Raw genomic sequence first — 19885 nt, 5'->3', positions numbered from 1 at the left:
AACAAAGAACAGAATGATCACATGGGGAAGAGTAGCTCCTGTCCCCTCAGATCCTGGACAAGAATAAGGCCCAGATCCTCAAAGGTGTTTAGGTGCCTAACTTTCATTGATTTCAATGGAAAGTAGGCGCCTAAATGCCTTTGCAAATCTGAGCATTAATGTCCCCCAGACTGCACTAATGGGGGCAGAGCAGGAAGTGTTCAGAATTTGTTAACTGGGGGGCGGAGTAGAAGAAGAGGGCATGGGGACAGCCCAGAATTTATTTGGCAGGAACAGAGAACAGAAGAGCCCCCAAAACGTGTTAATTTAATCACTTGCGAGGTTCCAGAATGATCGATTGTTGCGGGAGAGAAGAGCTGACATGGGGAGATGCGTAAATTAAACAGGGCAGGTAGTAGCCGGGAGCTCAGGAAAGTTGGGAGATTCAGGATTTGTCTACACTGAGTTGCTCCTACTCAACTGGGTCAGTCAGTCCTCAGAGGTTGGGGGGATGCTAGTGTCAGTCAGTCTGTCCCCAGGGTGAGGGGAGATAAAAGGGGGCAGCGTCTGTCCCTTTGGGAGGGGCAGGAAGGGGAGGCAGAGTCCAACCGTGGGCAGGGCGAAGGGGAGGGTAGGAAAGGGGACTGGCGTTGTGGAGGGGGCAGCATCCAGCTGTCCCAATTGGGGGGGGCGGGGGCCAGTGAAAGAAAGGGGGCCGGCGTCCCCCGGCCTGTCCCCCTGGTGGCGGCGGAGGGAGGGAAGGGGGCCGGCGACCCCCGGCCTGTCCCCCTGGTGGCGGCGGAGGGAGGGAAGGAAGGGGGCCGGCGTCCCCCGGCCTGTCCCCCTGCTGGCGGGGGAGGGAGGGAAGGAAGGGGGCCGGCGCCCCCCGGCCTGTCCCCCTGCTGGCGGGGGAGGGAGGGAAGGAAGGGGGCCGGCGCCCCCCGGCCTGTCCCCCTGCTGGCGGGGGAGGGAGGGAAGGAAGGGAGCCGGCGCCCCCCGGCCTGTCCCCCTGCTGGCGGGGGAGGGAGGGAGGGAAGGGGACCGGCGTCCCCCGGCCTGTCCCCCTGCTGGCGGGGGAGGGAGGGAGGGAAGGGGGCCGGCGTCCCCCGGCCTGTCCCCCTGCTGGCGGGGGAGGGAGGGAGGGAAGGGGGCCGGCGTCCCCCGGCCTGTCCCCCTGCTGGCGGGGGAGGGAGGGAGGGAAGGGGGCCGGCGTCCCCGGCCTGCCCCCTGCTGGCGGGGGAGGGAGGGAGGGAAGGGGGCCGGCGTCCCCCAGCCTGTCCCCCTGCTGGCGGGGGAGGGAGGGAGGGAAGGGGGCCGGCGTCCCCCGGCCTGTCCCCCTGCTGGCGGGGGAGGGAGGGAGGGAAGGGGGCCCGCGTCCCCCGGCCTGTCCCCCTGCTGGCGGGGGACGGAGGGAGGGAAGGGGGCCGGCGTCCCCCGGCCTGTCCCCCTGCTGGCGGGGGAGGGAGGGAGGGAAGGGGGCCGGCGTCCCCCGGCCTGTCCCCCTGCTGGCGGGGGAGGGAGGGAGGGAAGGGGGCCGGCGTCCCCCGGCCTGTCCCCCTGCTGGCGGGGGAGGGAGGGAGGGAAGGGGGCCGGCGTCCCCCGGCCTGTCCCCCTGCTGGCGGGGGAGGGAGGGAGGGAAGGGGGCCGGCGTCCCCCGGCCTGTCCCCCTGCTGGCGGGGGAGGGAGGGAGGGAAGGGGGCCGGCGTCCCCCGGCCTGTCCCCCTGCTGGCGGGGGAGGGAGGGAGGGAAGGGGGCCGGCGTCCCCCGGCCTGTCCCCCTGCTGGCGGGGGAGGGAGGGAGGGAAGGGGGCCGGCGTCCCCCGGCCTGTCCCCCTGCTGGCGGGGGAGGGAGGGAGGGAAGGGGGCCGGCGTCCCCCTGCCTGTCCCCCTGCTGGCGGGGGAGGGAGGGAGGGAAGGGGGCCGGCGTCCCCCTGCCTGTCCCCCTGCTGGCGGGGGAGGGAGGGAGGGAAGGGGGCCGGCGTCCCCCGGCCTGTCCCCCTGCTGGCGGGGGAGGGAGGGAGGCCGGCGTCCCCCGGCCTGTCCCCCTGCTGGCGGGGGAGGGAGGGAGGCCGGCGTCCCCCGGCCTGTCCCCCTGCTGGCGGGGGAGGGAGGGAGGCCGGCGTCCCCCGGCCTGTCCCCCTGCTGGCGGGGGAGGGAGGGAGGCCGGCGTCCCCCGGCCTGTCCCCCTGCTGGCGGGGGAGGGAGGGAGGCCGGCGTCCCCCGGCCTGTCCCCCTGCTGGCGGGGGAGGGAGGGAGGCCGGCGTCCCCCGGCCTGTCCCCCTGCTGGCGGGGGAGGGAGGGAGGGAAGGGGGCCGGCGCCCCCCGGCCTGTCCCCCTGCTGGCGGGGGAGGGAGGGAGGGAAGGGGGCCGGCGCCCCCCGGCCTGTCCCCCTGCTGGCGGGGGAGGGAGGGAGGGAAGGGGGCCGGCGCCCCCCGGCCTGTCCCCCTGGTGGCGGCGGAGGGAGGGAAGGAAGGGGGCCGGCGTCCCCCGGCCTGTCCCCCTGCTGGCGGGGGAGGGAGGGAGGGAAGGGGGCCGGCGTCCCCCGGCCTGTCCCCCTGCTGGCGGGGGAGGGAGGGAGGGAGGGAAGGGGGCCGGCGTCCCCCGGCCTGTCCCCCTGCTGGCGGGGGAGGGAGGGAGGGAAGGGGGCCGGCGTCCCCCGGCCTGTCCCCCTGCTGGCGGGGGAGGAAGGGAGGGAAGGGGGCCGGCGTCCCCCGGCCTGTCCCCCCTGCTGGCGGGGGAGGGAGGGAGGGAAGGGGGCCGGCGTCCCCCGGCCTGTCCCCCTGCTGGCGGGGGAGGGAGGGAAGGAAGGGGGCCGGCGTCCCCCAGCCTGTCCCCCTGCTGGCGGGGGAGGGAGGGAGGGAAGGGGGCCGGCGTCCCCCGGCCTGTCCCCCTGCTGGCGGGGGAGGGAGGGAGGGAAGGGGGCCGGCGTCCCCCGGCCTGTCCCCCTGCTGGCGGGGGACGGAGGGAGGGAAGGGGGCCGGCGTCCCCCGGCCTGTCCCCCTGCTGGCGGGGGAGGGAGGGAGGGAAGGGGGCCGGCGTCCCCCGGCCTGTCCCCCTGCTGGCGGGGGAGGGAGGGAGGGAAGGGGGCCGGCGTCCCCCGGCCTGTCCCCCTGCTGGCGGGGGAGGGAGGGAGGGAAGGGGGCCGGCGTCCCCCGGCCTGTCCCCCTGCTGGCGGGGGAGGGAGGGAGGGAAGGGGGCCGGCGTCCCCCGGCCTGTCCCCCTGCTGGCGGGGGAGGGAGGGAGGGAAGGGGGCCGGCGTCCCCCGGCCTGTCCCCCTGCTGGCGGGGGAGGGAGGGAGGGAAGGGGGCCGGCGTCCCCCGGCCTGTCCCCCTGCTGGCGGGGGAGGGAGGGAAGGGGGCCGGCGCCGCCCGGCCGGTCGCGCTGTGTCCCCGGGGGGAGGGGCGCTCGCTGGCGCCGGGCCGGGCGGACTCACCTGGGCACCGAGTCAGGTCCCGGCTGCAGCGGCCCCCACCATCCCGGCCTGCCCGGCGCGGCGCGCCCCGCCCCGCGGCCCGGCGCTCCCGGAAGTGGGGGCGGGGCCGTTCTTTCAACACCAACTTTATTAGCAGCCGCCGCGCGCCAGCCCCGCTCCCGTCCCCCCCCCCGCCGCGGGGGCGCGGCCCCGTGTCCCCCCGGGGAGGCGCGTGAAGCCGGCCCCGGCTCGCGGCCCCGCGGGCGGGAAGAGGATGACGTCACAGCGCGGCGCGGTTCCCTGAGGTGAGGCCCCGGCCCAGCAGCGGGAGTCCCGCGCGTCGCCCCGGCGGGGGGGGGCCCGCCCCAGCCCGCGGCGCTTGGGGCTGCTCGGCGAGCTGCCGCCAGCACTGCAGCGGGTCAGCCCGTCGCCTTCGGTCCAGGTCCCGGTGTGTCGGTCCCGGCTCCAGGGGACGCAGCGACGCCGATCCGTGCAAAGATGTTGGCAGCTGGGGGCGGCGTGGGGCCCGCGGGCCGGCTACCGACTCCCCCTGCACCGCGCGCTGCTCGGGTCTCCTTGGCCGTGGCGGCGCCCCCTCCGCCTGCCCGTCCCTCCCGCAGCCGAGGTGAGACCCGCGGGCGCGCCGCCAGGGGCGTCCCCCGCTCCCGCGGGAGCCTGGTCTGCGCTGCCCGCTGCCGCCGTGCTTCTCAGCCGGGGGCCCCGGGCAGGCTCCAGGGCCTCCGCCGAAATAACCCAGAGAACAGGGCCGGCGCTGGACTTGCTGCGGCCCACAGCAGAGAGCTGCAGCCTGAGCAAAAAAAGCTTTGAGGGGCCCCCAGGGGCGTGGGGCCGCAGGCAGTTGCCCTGCTTGCTGTCCCCTAACGCCGGCCCTGGCTTTTAAGCTACGGGGTATGCAGGAAACCAGTCGTGGCCCCAGTGGGCCGAGGAATTTTTATAGCATGTTGGGGGCCTCAGGAAGAAAACGTTTGAGACCCCCTGAATTGCAGCAACCTCAATCACCTTCTCCTTCAAGTACCTCCTTGCTTACTCCCTTGCTGCCTCTGATGCACAATGGAAACTCCCTGTCAGAATCCGTAAAACTGCCACTTTATCCTCTCATAAAACCCTCCTCAACCAACCTCTGCTGTGATGCCAACAAATCGCACCCAGCGGCCGTTGGCTTCGCAAGCGATGAGCTGAGCTTTCTGTTCTTCTACTAAGCTCTCTGTTTTATTGTTACCTCATCCTACCAACACATCTCCACCCAGTTTTGTCTGTTTTGTCTACCTGTTGGATCCTGACATGGAGATTGTGAGCTTTCTGTGGCAGGGATTGTCCTTTTCGTCACATGCTTGTAAACTGCTTAGTAAAATGGGGCTCTGACCCTCAACTGGAGTTCTTAGATACGACTAATATATTTACCTCTTTTGACCCAAGCGGCTAGCCAAAATGTTAGGGTCCTAGGGGTTGTTCTAGTTAGAAGGAGAAATTGATGATGGAGCCAGGTATCTGATGTACATTCTTTGTCAACAAATAAGATTACAAAATCCTGTTTCCATAAACACAGCAGGAATCAAACAAGAGACAGGGTCTTTGCTCACTTACAGCTCCAAGCCCCATTTCCAGTCAGCAAAAGCTCTCTTACATGGGTATAACTCAGAAAATCTGAAAAATCCTCACCCTTGAGCAACACAGTTATACCAAGTTTCAGAGTAACAGCCGTGTTAGTCTGTATTCGCAAAAAGAAAAGGAGTACTTGTGGCACCGTAGAGACTAACCAATTTATTTGAGCATAAGCTTTCGTGAGCTACAGCTCACTTCATCGGATGCATACTGTGGAAAATTCAGCAGATGTTTTTATACACACAGACCATGAAAAAATGGGTGTTTATCACTACAAAAGGTTTTCTCTCCCCCCACCCCACAAAAGAGAAAACCTTTTATAGTGATAAACACCCATTTTTTCATGGTCTGTGTGTATAAAAACCTCTGCTGAATTTTCCACAGTATGCATCCGATGAAGTGAGCTGTATCTCACGAAAGCTTATGCTCAAATAAATTGGTTAGTCTCTAAGGTGCCACAAGTACTCCTTTTCTTTTTACAGTTATACCAGCTGAACTCCCTGGAGTAGACAGCACTCTGTCAACCAAAGGGCTTCTCCTGTCGACATAGCTACTGCCTCTTTTGGAGGTGGCTTAACTGCACCAACAGGAGTGGTGTAGAAGCATCGTCCCTAAAACTTTGCAGTGGCACAGTTGGGCTGATTCCATGTTGTAAGTGTAGAGCTGCCCCAAGCTTTTCTCAGGGTGAGGTTCCCAGTGCTTATTCTGACTGTGCCCTTGGTTTTTCTTCCCCTGCTCTCTTTCAGACCCACAGTCTTTCACAAAACAATAGGTAGAGCAACCTGTCTGCCCGCAAGTACCCTGCAAGTTTGGGGCAGTGAGCGTCTGGGTTTGGGGTGGAGGCCTCTTGGTTCAGCTGCCTGCCTACATAAAGAAGTTTAATGGTTTCTTACAATAATCTTAAATGAAGGGAGCAGTTACACTGCCCAGTTTCAAAGAGGTTTAACCCAGCGCACAACAGTATAAATAATAAACTTCCCATGGCCCTGGAGGTTCTCAGCCAGGTCATCTGAGTAGCATTGCAGACCTAAGCCTAGGGAGTGGCATGGAGCTGGCCCACCTGAAAAGCATAACAAACCCAGCCTTCATTATCATCACTGTCAAAAATAACTGCTGAATTTTACATCAATGAGTATTTTTAACTATCTGCCACACTTGTGTGGGTGTTTGGGGTTGAGACTGATGAAAGTGAAGGGTATTCCATGGTAATAGATAAAGTTCCATGGTAAGGTTAGTTTATCATTGTTGCAGCTGAATTTGGGCCCATTGTGCATAGAGTTCATGGGGTACCTGATATTACTATATCCCCCTTGGTTATAGGCCCTGCAATGTGAGCATGAACTCTAATTTGAACAGAACCATTTATTACACAGAATTCACATTTATCTACTTTTATGACTTCTCTGTGAAAAGACTGATTTTTTTCCTAAAGGTATTTGTTGTTCACAGAGTAATTTCTGGCTAACTCCAACTCATGAGCTTGTGAGTATTATGAATTCAAACTGCTTTGGTCAGTTTTGATTGGGCACATTTTTGTTTCCTCTTGGGATGAGCATAACTGCTATAGTTTATTTAATAGTAGTGTCTAGATTCTCCAACTGATCAGGGTGTAATTGTTCTTGGTGTAATACAAACACAAAGGGAGACAAAGCAAGGAGAATTTTTATTTTAATTGGACCAACTTTAGGTGATGAGAGACAAGCTTTCAAGCTTACAAAGAGCTCTCTTCAGGTCTGTGAAACTTACTAAGAGCAGTCTACACTAAAGCAGGGATCCACGCTCTGAGATCAATCCACTGGCAGTGAATTTAGCAGGTCTAGTAAAGACCCGCCAAATTGACTGCAGATCACTCTCCAGTCAATCCCTGTACTCTACCCCCAATTAGAAGAGTAAGGTAAGTCAAAAGGAGATTGTCTCGTGTAGACCCCGTGGTAACTCAACCTTAGGTACGTTTACTCCAGCTACGTTATTCACGTAGCTGGAGTTGCGTAGCGTAGGCCGACTTACTGTGGTAGTGTAGACATAACCTAAGAGGACACCCAGTAAGTTCCCCAGACCTGAAGAAGAAATCTGAAAGCTCATCCAATAAAAAAATATTACCTCACCCATCCTCTCTAATATGCTGGAACAGACATAGCTACAACACTGCACGTGCGTGCACATGCGCGCGCACACACACAGAGTAAGAGACTGACCGTGCTTCAAACAACTCACAATCTAAAGTCCATGTTTGGTAGAGCAGGTTAGAAAAAACCAAGGTGGATAAAAATCAATGCTTTAAAAATAAATAAATATTTTTTAATTTAAATCGGATTTTTTGGATAAAATGCTTTTTGTAAAATGCTTAATTAAAACTCTAAAGATAATTTTAATTAAGATAGATATCTCATCATGGAATAGGGATTATAAATTCGAATTCTATAGTATGAGACAATATAGCCATATAATGTTAAGAAAATTTTTATAAATGAGTTCCAATAGTTCATGGATTAGGGATCCAATTTTATGGGGTTCCAGGGACTTCTGTATAGATTATTTAAGTTAATCTTTCTATCTACCCAATGGGACTTAGTGCTTAGTCTAGAAGATACCATCAGCTATGCTTAGTTTTGCACTTCTCAGACTGTTCTGCAGAGATAACTTGCTTGTTAACAGCAAAAATGTTTTTAAATAAATATATAGAGAGGTGAGAAATAAGACCTCAATCCTATTGTCCCTCTGCAAATTTGTGTATACAGAGTCAATCCCTTACCTCTCTCTAAAAGTGCAAAGTTTCAAAAAGTTCAATGACTAGAAGATTGTTGGGGGCAGAATAGATCTGGACAAGGAGAAGAAGTCTGGAGATAAATGTGAGAAGGAAGGGACAGGCAGTAGAAACAAAAGTGAAACTGTTTGAGCAGCATATTCCAGAAGTCTTCAGGTCTTTCTGAGTGTGTGGCCTTCATTGATTTGAGATCTACCATACCATTCTCTCACTTGAAGGAAAAACCTATAATGGCAGCAGGCCGTAAAAGAGACCCAGTTTAGGAATAAGAACCATTCAAGAAATATATGTTTGCTGATGATGTTTTAAAGAAAGTCACATCGTGAACTGGTGGAAGTCACTTAAGCATTTGGATTCAGAAACTGTTGAAGTGACCATTTCACTTTTAACAGCAGTAGTTTCTTTTGACAGTGTAGAAATAATATTTTCTTCCTTTGGACGAATTCATTCCAAATTGAGAAATCATTTGGGACCTGAAAAAGCAGGAAAGATTGATTTTTCTTTTCCAGATTATGAACAAACAGGAAAATGAAGGTGAAGACGACTGAGTTAGCTGCAGAAGCCAATATTTTAAGTTTCTCATGTTGACCTGGCTGACAGTTGATTTGTTGTTTTTTTTTTAAATATTTCATTTACCTATTTTAGTTAAGAAAAATTTAAAAAACAAACCTGATTTTAAAATAAACTTGAATGTTTAACTAAGTTCAAAAATTCATATGCTTGTTTTGTTAAAATATTATGTTTGCTGTTGAAGAAAAAAATCCAGAATACATAATGTTATTTTAGTTAAATAAAACAATTTAAATGTCTGTCTGGTGATGTTCTCTTCCTAATACAGCATGGCAAAAAATCCTCCAAATATTAACGATTAACCTGTTGAACTGGAGATAGTTCACCTCCCAATGACTTCATAAATATCTGCTTCAGTTACCTTCGGTAAATGAAATAAGCAAACAATCATTCATTTTCTGATATAGCTGTAAAACTAATCTGAAAAGTTTTCAAAATAAATCACTCTAAAAATGTATAGTGTGTACCTTCTACAAATGAAACCTACATCTATCTCTGAGTTGTGAAGAATATGTATTAAGGTTATAACCACCAACAAGAATGCACTTTTATGTAGAAATCCAGGATTAAATCAAGTCTTCCTGACTAGTGATTTAAATCAAATTCACCCTGGAAAAAACAAAATTTTTCTGTGAGGAAATTTCAGACAAAATATTCTAATTTGGAAAATTCAGTTGGGGAAAAAAAAAATTCCCCCCTGGAAGTTTTGAACCAATTGGAAATGAAACTTTTTTTTAAAATCAAATGAAAAGTAAATTATATTTTCATTGCAATATTTCCAGCAGGGGAAAATGAACATTGAGTTGATCTGACATTTTCCCCACACAACAAATCAGTTTCAATAAAACTATTTTTCAGTACAAAAAGTTCCAACCTGCTCTTTGATTTTCAGAAGAAAAGAAAAAAGTTTTGATTTTCAAAAAGATCCAATGCCAATAAAACAGTGTCAACTGAACAGGTAATGAGGGGTATGTGCTGTTTAGGAAAGACCGAAATAAAGGTAAAGGTGGAGTAGCATTGTATATCAATGATGAGGTAGAATGTAAAGAAATAAGAAGTAATGAAATGGATGTGACTGAGTCCGTCTGGACAAAAATTACATTGGGGAAGAAAACTATTAGAGCCTCCCCTGGGATAGTGCTTAGGGTGTGCTATAGACCGCCGGGATCTAATTTGGATATGGATAGAGCCCTTTTTAATGTTTTTAATAAAGTAAATACTAATGGAAACTGTGTGATCATGGGAGACTTTAACTTCCCAGATATAGACTGGAGGACGAGTGCTAGTAACAATAATAGGGCTCAGATTTTCTTAGATGCGATAGCTGATGGATTCCTTCATCAAGTAGTTGCTGAACCGACTAGAGGGGATGCCATTTTAGATTTGGTTTTGGTGAGTAGTGAGGACCTCATAGAAGAAATGGTTGTAGTGGATTGTCTTGGCTCAAGTGATCATGAGCTAATTCAGTTCAAACTGAACGGAAGGATTAACAAAAATAAATCTGCAACTAGGGTTTTTGATTTCAAAAGTGCTGACTTTCAAAAATTAAGGAAATTAGTTAGGGAAGTGGATTGGACTGGAGAATTTATGGATCTAAAGGTAGAGGAGGCCTGGGATTATTTTAAATCAAAGCTGCAGAAGCTATCGGAAGCCTGCATCCCAAGAAAGGGGAAAAAATACATAGGCAGGAGTTGTAGACCAAGCTGGATGAGCAAGCATCTCAGAGAGGTGATTAAGAAAAAGCAGAAAGCATACAGGGAGTGGAAGAAGGGAGGGATCAGCAAGGAAAGCTACCTTATTGAGGTCAGAACATGTAGGGATAAAGTGAGACAGGCTAAAAGTCAAGTAGAGTTGGACCTTGCAAAGGGAATTAAAACCAGTAGTAAAAGGTTCTATAGTCATATAAATAAGAAAACAAAGAAAGAAGAAGTGGGACTGCTAAACACTGAGGATGGAGTGGAAGTCAAGGATAATCTAGGCATGGCCCAATATCTAAACAAATACTTTGCCTCAGTCTTTAATAAGACTAAAGAGGATCTTAGGGATAATGGTAACATGACAAATGGGAATGAGGATATGGAGGTAGACATTACCATATTTGAGGTAGAAACGAAACAGCTTAATGGGACTAAATCGGGGGGCCCAGATAATCTTCATCCAAGAATATTAAAGGAATTGGCACAGGAAATTGCAAGCCCATTAGCAAGGATTTTTAATGAATCTGTAAACTCAGGAGTTGTACCGTATGATTGGAGAATTGCTAACATAGTTCCTATTTTTAAGAAAGGGAAAAAAAGTGATCCGGGTAATTATAGGCTTGTTAGTTTGACATCTGTAGTATGCAAGGTCTTGGAAAAAATTTTGAAGGAGAAGGTAGTTAAGGACATTGAAGTCAATGGTAAATGGGACAAAATACAACATGGTTTTACAAAAGGTAGATCGTGCCAAACCAACCTGATCTCCTTCTTTGAGAAAGTAACAGATTTTTTAGACAAAGGAGACGCAGTGGATCTAATTTACCTGGATTTTAGTAAGGCATTTGATATCGTGCCACATGGGGAATTATTAGTTAAATTGGATAAGATGGGGATCAATAGGAAAACTGAAAGGTGGATAAGGAATTGGTTAAAGGGGAGACTACAACGGGTCCTACTGAAAGGTGAACTGTCAGGCTGGAGGGAGGTTACCAGTAGAGTTCCTCAAGGATCGGTTTTGGGACCAATCTTTTTATTACTGACCTTGGCACAAAAAGTGGGAGTGTGCTAATAAAGTTTGCGGATGATACAAAGCTGGGAGGTATTGCCAATTTAGAGAAGGACAGGGATATCCTACAGGAGGATCTGGATGACCTTGTAAACTGGAGTAATAGTAATGGGATGAAATTTAATAGTGAGAAGTGTAAGGTCATGCATTTAGGGATTAATAACAAGAATTTTAGTTATAAGCTAGGGACGCATCAATTAGAAGTAACGGAGGAGGAAAGGGACCTTGGAGTATTGGTTGATCATAGGATGACTATGAGCTGCCAATGTGATATCGCCGTGAAAAAAACTAATGCAGTCTTGGGATGCATCAGGAGAGGTATTTCCAGTAGGGATAAGGAGGTTTTAGTACCGTTATACAAGGCACTGGTGAGACCTCACCTGGAATACTGTGTGCAGTTCTGGTCTCCCATGTTTAAGAAGGATGAATTCAAACTGGAACAGGTACAGAGAAGGGCTACTCAGATGATCCGAGGAAAGGAAAACTTGTCTTATGAAAGGAGACTCAAGGAGCTTGGCTTGTTTAGCCTAACTAAAAAAAGGTTGAGGGGAGATATGATTGCTCTCTGTAAATATATCAGAGGGATAAATACTGGAGAGGGAGAGGAATTATTTAAGCTCAGTACCAATGTGGTCACAAGAACAAATGGATATAAACTGGCCACCAGGAAATTTAGACTAGAAATTAGACGAAGGTTTCTAACCATCAGAGGAGTGAAGTTTTGGAATAGCCTTCCAAGGGAAGCAGTGGGGGCAAAAGATCTATCTGGCTTTAAGATTAAACTCGATAAGTTTATGGAGGAGATGGTATCATGGGATAACATGGTTTTGGTAATTAAATATTCATGATAAATAGGTCCAATGGCCTATGATGGGATATTAGATGGGGTGGGATCCGAGTTACCCAGGAAAGAATTTTCTGTAGTATCTGGCTGATGAATCTTGCCTATATGCTCAGGGTTTAGCTGATTGCCATATTTGGGGTCGGGGAGGAATTTTCCTCCAGGGCAGATTGGAAGAGGCCCTGGAGGTTTTTCGCCTTCCTCTGTAGCATGGGGCATGGGTCACTTGCTGGAGGATTCTCTGCTCCTTGAAGTCTTTAAACTACAATTTGAGGACTTCAATAGCACGGATATAGGTGTGAGGTTTTTTGCAGGAGCGGTGGGTGAAATTCTGTGGCCTGCGTTGTGCAGGAAGTCAGACTAGATGATCATAATGGTCCCTTCTGACCTAAATATCTATGAAAGCAAGACCTACAAAACTAATATAGCCAATTAAATTACACATATTGAGACCTCAAGGATAGAGGTCAGGACAGAGAGCATAATTCTGCCTTACTGGACATGTTTCAATAACCACTCTCTCTGAACCTCATGGGCTTTGTGAACATTCTTAAAAAGCTTTTTCTGCAGTGGCTTTGTTGTGCAAAACAGTTACTTTAGCCCCTGAGATGGATCCATAACTGTAACCTGTGTTTGGCACTCTTGCTGTTTTTCCTTGTCACTGATTGCATGACCACGCGTTTACTTCGTTCAGCCACAAGCCCTGTCAGCAGCTTCTAGATGCTTCTGAAAAACAGGCAGCCAGCATCCACGTTGGTTTTGTATAGATGTTTCCTGTTCCTCCTCTAGGACTGATCCTCAGGGGTGGTGTTTATGACTTACAACCTTTGTGTGTATGGTAGAGCTGTTACTTTACTACTTTGGGAGCCATTTTCTGTTTGGAGTATAATTTCTTCTCACACTTGCACAGGGGTACCTGTTTGACATTCTTGTGGCAGAATTCTCTGTCTTCTAGTCTCCTGGCATTTTGTACCTCATTCAGGGATACATTTTCTTTGGCCAGATGTAGGAACCAAGGTTTTTGTTCTTTTGTGCACAAGTCTTTACACTGGGGATGCTAACAAAGCTCTGTAAGGTATGCTGTGGCTGTCTAACAGTGCTAAGTGTGGATCTCTTGAATCTGCCAGGACACTGTTAAATCATGTTTTCTTATTTGTACTGCCTTTTCTACTAACCCATTTGATAGTATACATTGTTGTCCCTCATCCCAAGCAGTTAGCAAATGTTCAGGGTTGGTTTTGGTAGGAGGAGAAATTGGCGATACAAATCAGGCATTCCTTTGGTGCAGTCCTGTTTATTTACAAAGAATGGACAAAGTCCTGTTTCCCGAACACTGTAGGAACAACCAACAGGAGACTGTTTCCTTGCTCACACTTTCCAAGCCTGGCTTTCCAGTTAATGCTCTGCCCCAAAGAAGCATTCTTGCGTGCGCTCTTGGTCTCTCACTTGCTCTCTCTCTGCCACCCCCAAATCTGTGCCCTGGCCCCTGCATTTGCAATCAGTTCTCACATTATAAGTGTGTTTGCTGGTTTGTAATGGTCTATTATATTTGTAAGGATTTGTAACCAACAGAAATAAAGTTTGTTTTGTGTTAAAGTAAGGTTCCTCTACTTCCCCCAACCCCAATTTGAGAGTCACCAGGCAATGGTTGGCTGAGTTTCACTGTGATTTCACTCGGGAAGTAGCAGGACCAAAAAAGTGATACAAAGTCATGGTCTTTATTTTACACTTGTACTGCCCTCAGAAAGCTTACAATCTGAATAGACAAGACTGACAATGGGTGGGGCAGGAAGTGGGCACAGAAAGGGGAAGTGACATAGCTAAAGTCACACGGTAGGAGAGCCAGGAAAAGAACACTTGCTTTTTTTGCTGTCTAGTCCAATGCCCTATCCACTAGACCATACTGTCTCTCACTTTGTGGCCAAATAATGCACAGCTTTTACCCCAAACTCAAAGGGATACAAAGTCATATAAACAGAGTTCCAAAACACACCTGTACTAGCACAGCAGTTTTGTAGATGCTCATGCAGCCAACCCAGCAAGGTCTAGCCTGAGCGTATGTTTACATTGCACACTTCTTACAGCAGCATGTAGAGTACGTGCACTGCCCACGCACACACACACACCCCCCAGCATGGGTATAAATAGCAGCATAGACATTGAGGCACAGCTTGTGCAAATAGAGACACACCAAAACCTTATGTGGACACAGCCTGCTTTTCACTGAGACTTGTAGCTACACGTACCCGACATGGTGCTGCCAAGAGAGTGCATGTCTCCCAGAAGTAGTTCTCTACTGAACATTCATTCAGATGAGATCTCAGATACATTATTTTTTTTAATGTGAGCTTATAATGAACTTCTCTTCCTGTTCTTACCACTGTAGTCTTATGGTGACAACCGCCAGCGGTCATATTTGATTATTAGTTATGCTTAAGGCTATGTTTTAGTCACAGGTATTTTTAGTAAAAGTCATGGACAGGTCACGGGCAATAAACAAAAATTCACAGCCCATGACCTGTGCATGACTTTTACTATATATCCCTGACTAAATCTTGGGGGCGGTCCGGGGTGCTGCGGATGCTGGTTGGGGTGGCTGGAGGGGCACCATGGGTGCTCAAGATGGCCCGGGGGCGCTCGGCGGGGAGCAGCCCAGGCCCCACTCTGGGCTGGAACCGGGGGCAATGGCTGCAGGCAGAGGCAGTGCACAGAGCCATCTGCTAGGAGCTGAGGGAGGGGGATGTCGCTGCTTCCAGGGAACCCCCCTCCCCCCCCCCCCCCGAGACCTCACCCCCTCCCATGTCCCAACCCCATGCCCCAAGCCCCCTCCCACACTCAAACTCCTGCTGGGGGTGGTGCTGTGACCTGACATTGCCCCAGCAGCAAGTGGGGCCCGAGCTGCTCAGGCGGCCCCTGGGCCAGCTGCTTCAGAAGTCCCAGAGGTCCTGGAAAACCACAGGATCTGTGACTTCCATGACCTCCATGAAAAACTTGCAGCCTTAGTTAAACTGCCATGCAGTTGCAATTTCACATAGTCTGGCATGAAAGATTTTTCCACTCCCGCGACTGAAGAAACTCAGTCAAAATGTTGATGACTTTTGTGATGAAATAAATTGCATTGATTCATCAAGAGGATACCATAAATGGAAGTATACTGAAAGGAAGGACACTGTTCATGTGTGATGGGGGTTTGGGGAGAAACAGCAGGCTAGCCTGCTGTAGTACCAGTCAGTGAATCACAGCTGTTTGATTTTAACTTTACCTTTGTAAAAAAGATTAATTGAAATTTAGACTAAATAGGATTACAGCTCCTAGTTAGCAAAAGCAAATAATCCATCAAAATGAAAGGATAAGAAAACTTACCTTGAGGGTATGCTTGACATTATGAAGTAAATGTGTTAGAAATCCTGTTTATAATAGTACACAGATAGAGCATTCAGATCAGCAGGTTGGATCTGTTTTGGCCATATTAAATTCTAATCAGAGCCTCTTTTAGAATGAGAATCTTCCATTCCTCAACACTTTAAAAATGACACGCACCAATATTAATTGCTGTCTAAAGAATAACTTACAAAGGAAGAATTAAAGCCCTCCAACTCGGAAAGACTAGATAAAGCAGTGGCCGAGATCACATGCAAGGAAATTCTCATGCCTGTAGTTATTAAAATAGTATGTGTTACTTCCTTAACATGATCCCAAACATTGCCTAGTCCTTGTCTGTACTCAAGAAGTTGCACCAGTTTAATAAAATTTATTTTAAATTGATCTAGTTAAACCAGTGCAACACCACAGAAGATGCACTTAAACTAGTTTAACGCTTGCTCTTCTGTAATTATAAAAAACAGTAAGTAGAAGAGCTGGTTGGAATTTTTCTTCCCTCCCCCACAAATTTGATTTTTGTTTTGAAAAACATTTCAAATTAATTTTTTTAAATGAAAAAGGGGTGAGAAGGGAGAGAAAGTGGGAGAGGGGACAGAGTCTGTTTTAGTTTATTCAAATGGAAAAAGTGTGAAGTGATAAAAAAGAAAGTGTTCCTTCCCCCCTTTCCACACTAACTTCCCATGGGAAAAAATTTGGGGGGCGAGTGGAGGGGGGGAAGAGGGGAGGGGCAAACAAAGTAGTGAAAGTGATATTCTCCCCCCACACCACTTACAGTGAAAATTTAAATCAATACAAAATAGACAAAAACATTTAACACAATGTTGCACAATTGTGAAAATATAAAATCAATAACCATTGAAAAATGCTTAAAAACATTGATATTATCCATCAGAATTATAAGGACAATTAAAATCCAATTCTCCAAACCTAATTATGATCTGGTCTTTAATTATATGGTCATATACTATTTTGTCCACAGGACACACAAAGGACTGTAATCTGGGGATGAATCAGGATTGCATAATGAAGGATGCAGATTTCAGCAGGACCCCAGCTTCAATTTTTGTAGAAATTGGAAGGCGTGTAGTGAAGGAGGCAGGGGATTGCAGGAAGAGAAAGGAAGGTCTCATGGTTAAGGCAGGTCTTCAGGATACCCAGGACTGTAAGTCACCTTGTTAACCCCTGCCTCTAGTAGAGGAAGTCTTGTTTGTGATGGCTGTGTGTTAGCCCCCTAACACCACCAGCCTGTCAGCCACTCAAGCACACATGTCTGGACTACACAAGCTGTGTCTTTGCCTTGCAAAGGTTAATAAGAGGTGCAGCCCAGTCTGAGACTCCTTGAAGTGTTCTCCTGCAATATCCAGCCCAACTCCTCAAAGAAATCTCAGATACTCTGCTCCGAAAAGAGCAGTGCACCCCAGTTTAACCTTAAATCACCGTTCCTGTATAATGTGCAGTAACTCCTTACTTAATGTCCTCCCGCTTAACGTTGTTTCGAAGTTACGTCACTGCTCCATTAGGGAACATGCTTGTTTAAAGTTGTGCAATGCTCCCTGATAACGTCGTTTGGCTGCCTGCTCTGTCCACTGCTTGTAAGATTCTGTGGCAGAACAGCGACTTTACAAGGGAGCATTGCACAAGTTCCTCTTCTCCGCCTCCTCCCCCTCCCTCCCAGTGTTTCCCCTGCTGCCAAACAGCTGTTGGGTGGCACTTAGGACTATCTGGGAGGGAGGGGGAGGAGGCGGAGAAGAGGAACTTGTGCAAAGTGCTGGGAGGGAGGGGCAGGAGCAGGTAAGCGCCATGTCTCCACTCTTCCCCCTCCCTCCCAGAAAGTCCTAAGCCCCACCAAATGGGAAGAGGCGGGCCTGGAACATCCCCCAGCAAAGTCGCCGCCTGTTCTTTTCTGGGGAAGCTGCCACTGCTGCTGCACAAGGTATTTCCTAGTGTCCTTGCCTGCAGCGGGCTGTGCCTGGGTGGGGTAAGCCAGGGGCACCTCCCAACCACCGTACAGTACTGTACAGTATAGAATGCTTTTTGTCTGCCCCCCAAAAATTTCCTTGGAACCTAACCCCCCTCGTTTACATTAAATCTTATGGGAAAATTGGATTCGTTTAACATCGTTTCACTTAAAGTTGCATTTTTTAGGAACGTAACTACAACATTAAGTGAGGAGTTACTGTACAGCACTTGTGAGCACTTATAAAACAAAAAATTAATTTAAGAACAGAATAGAGGTTACACTAGAAACAAGAGAGTGATGGAAATAAACGGCTCTACTATAAAAAGAAGTCACAACACAGCCCAGGGCCTAAACGTATTAATAGTTACCTGCCCTAGCTAATAAAGTAGGTTTCCCACCAAAGTTCAATCTGTTGCAGACCTGGCTGGCCTCCCAGGAACAAACCTTTCATGAAAAACAACCCTACTCCATGAGATGTCTCCTCTGTGAATGGATACAGAGTTCCTTTCTCCACCCTATGATATACTGACTCAGTCTTTTGTCTTTATTCATAGACAGGGTGATCCCGTCTGTTGTCATCTTTCTTTTTACCTCCAAGTGGCTTTGATGTTTATAGTTTATCTTTGATGATTTTCCATCGACTTTTCTGGGTTGTTGCAACAGTGGACAACTTAGCAATACATTACATGATTGGCTAGCCACTGAGGGGCAACAACTCCCTCCTGCCTGAATGAGTCATCACCAAGACACAGGATTTGCTGGTGACGAACTTTCACTTCAAGACCATAATTTCCAGTATAGTTACCTTATTCCTTAAATGTTACCCATATGCACATCTCACAATGACTATGAGTATCAGTAAGTTACAAGCTTTCAGCAGAGACCTCCCATGCTACCCTTCATGGATTAACACCACCATGAAAGTGGGGTATTAGATGTAGTGAGTTTGTCAGGTCTGCGACAGGAATTGATCATAAAGAACAGCGATCCCTTTGCCAGAGGTACCAAAGGGCCTCTGTGTCATAAATCGCTAATTTTGTGTTCCTCATTTTCCGGGTGCCCAAACTGAGCCCTGATTTGCAGAAACGCTGAACACTCACAGCTGCAACTGCAGTCAGTGGGAGCTGTGCTTTGAACATATAAAGTGCTGTATAATGTTAAGTACTCTGAAAAAAAATCAGTCCTAGGCATGTTAAATTAGTTGGCCTTAATCTGTGCCTCCACTCCCATTTTGGGAAATGCAGGTAGTAATACCCCTCATAGAATCCCCAGGTTGGAAGGGACCTCAGGAGGTCATCTAGTCCAACCCCCTGCTCAAAGCAGGGCCAATCCCCAATTTTTGCCCCAGATCCCTAAATGGCCCCCTCAAGGATTGAGCTCACAACCCTGGGTTTAGCAGGCCAATGCTCAAACCACTGAGCTATCCTCATCTCACAGGGGTGCTACGAAAATAAATTCATTAATGTGTGGCGCACTCAGATGCCGTAAAACGAGAAGAGCACCATGGACAAGACCATGAGACAATTAATAATTCTATCTTCTGAGCACGGTTTGAATAGCATCCAGTAGATAAAGCCACACAATGTGGATAAAACAAAATGTTGAATAAAGCCGCTCATTCAATGAGCGCCATCTATCCTGCGCACTGAATGAGGCAGGGATCCTGTGGGAAAAATAGGATGATCATGTAATTAAAGACTGCATCATAATGCTTATGCACAAGGGAGGTAAGCACTGAAGAGTTAGGAAATGACTGTATTCACCTGCGTAACCCTGACATTGCAAACTTAGCAGTCTTGTAACGAAAGTTTGCATATATCCTAAACAGACCCAATGAGATTGTCACTCAATTCTCTCATGAAGAAAACCTGCTGCTGGGGTTCAAATCTTGCTGAATGTTCAGAAGCCATGACAGCATTATTATTCGTAAAGATTATGGATATTATAACAATGCCAGCTCAACCTTAATGACTGTCTAGCTGTAATGTGCGTGTGATAGAGAGAAAAAGCAAAGCAGGTTTCTTACGCACCACAAATCTTCTCTCCTGCTTTCCGTGGTAGAGCAGTTTGGTTCTTATTTTGTAGTAGTGACCTCTGCTGGGAATAAAATGTTTTTATGAGCTAATTCATAAACTGGATTTCCACAAACTGTTCTGTTCTCTGAAGAACTAGAACCAAGCAAATAGGTTCAAGTGACATCTATAATGATTGGCAGACTGCGTAATGAGGCCGTAATGAGTTCTATTAGTGATGAGTGAATCTCATGAAGTCTAATGTTTTGTCACCTTCTTGAACTATCTAGTTATGTGAATTTACATGATGATGAAAAAAGCACTTGCAGATTCAGACTAATTTAAACCTATGGATTATTTAAAGAGTAGTTTTGATTTTTAAAAAGAGAAAAAAAATCTAACTAAAGAGAAACTGGGAGAGTCTCTGTTCCCTCCCTCCCCCAAAAATCTAGGCTGGCATAAAAGTGTGCGTGTGCGCACACACACACACACCATCTGTCACACTGTATATCCAGTATTTGTTTTTTTATCTAATCTCCCTTCTCCCCCAGCCCAGTCTCTTGTATTTGCTTCTTGTTCTG

General features: G+C 48.9%; 1 protein-coding gene and 1 long non-coding RNA gene across 5 annotated transcripts in view; one reads left to right on the top strand and one right to left on the bottom strand.

Annotated features, from left to right (window-relative positions):
* UBE2F (ubiquitin conjugating enzyme E2 F (putative)) overlaps positions 1-3556 on the bottom strand; it is a 127845-nt gene extending 124289 nt beyond the window's left edge. The window contains exon 1 of one of the 4 annotated variants that reach the window (XM_043524947.1): positions 3412-3556. The gene's annotated coding sequence lies outside the window, so the exon portion shown is untranslated. The remainder of the gene's footprint in view (positions 1-3411) is intronic. The other 3 variants (XM_037912005.1, XM_043524946.1, XM_037912004.2) reach the window with 3 other exon arrangements.
* An 88-nt stretch (positions 3557-3644) lies between these two features.
* On the top strand, positions 3645-7309 carry LOC122462280. The gene is made up of 2 exons (XR_006284751.1): positions 3645-5094; positions 5505-7309. It is a non-coding gene; the product is annotated as an uncharacterized LOC122462280 (long non-coding RNA).
* Positions 7310-19885: the final 12576 nt, after the last annotated feature.

This window comes from Chelonia mydas, chromosome 11 (genome assembly GCF_015237465.2).
Source record: "Chelonia mydas isolate rCheMyd1 chromosome 11, rCheMyd1.pri.v2, whole genome shotgun sequence".
In the NCBI taxonomy this organism is placed as follows: Eukaryota; Metazoa; Chordata; order Testudines; family Cheloniidae; genus Chelonia; species Chelonia mydas.
This window is presented reverse-complemented; position numbering and strand designations above follow the sequence as displayed.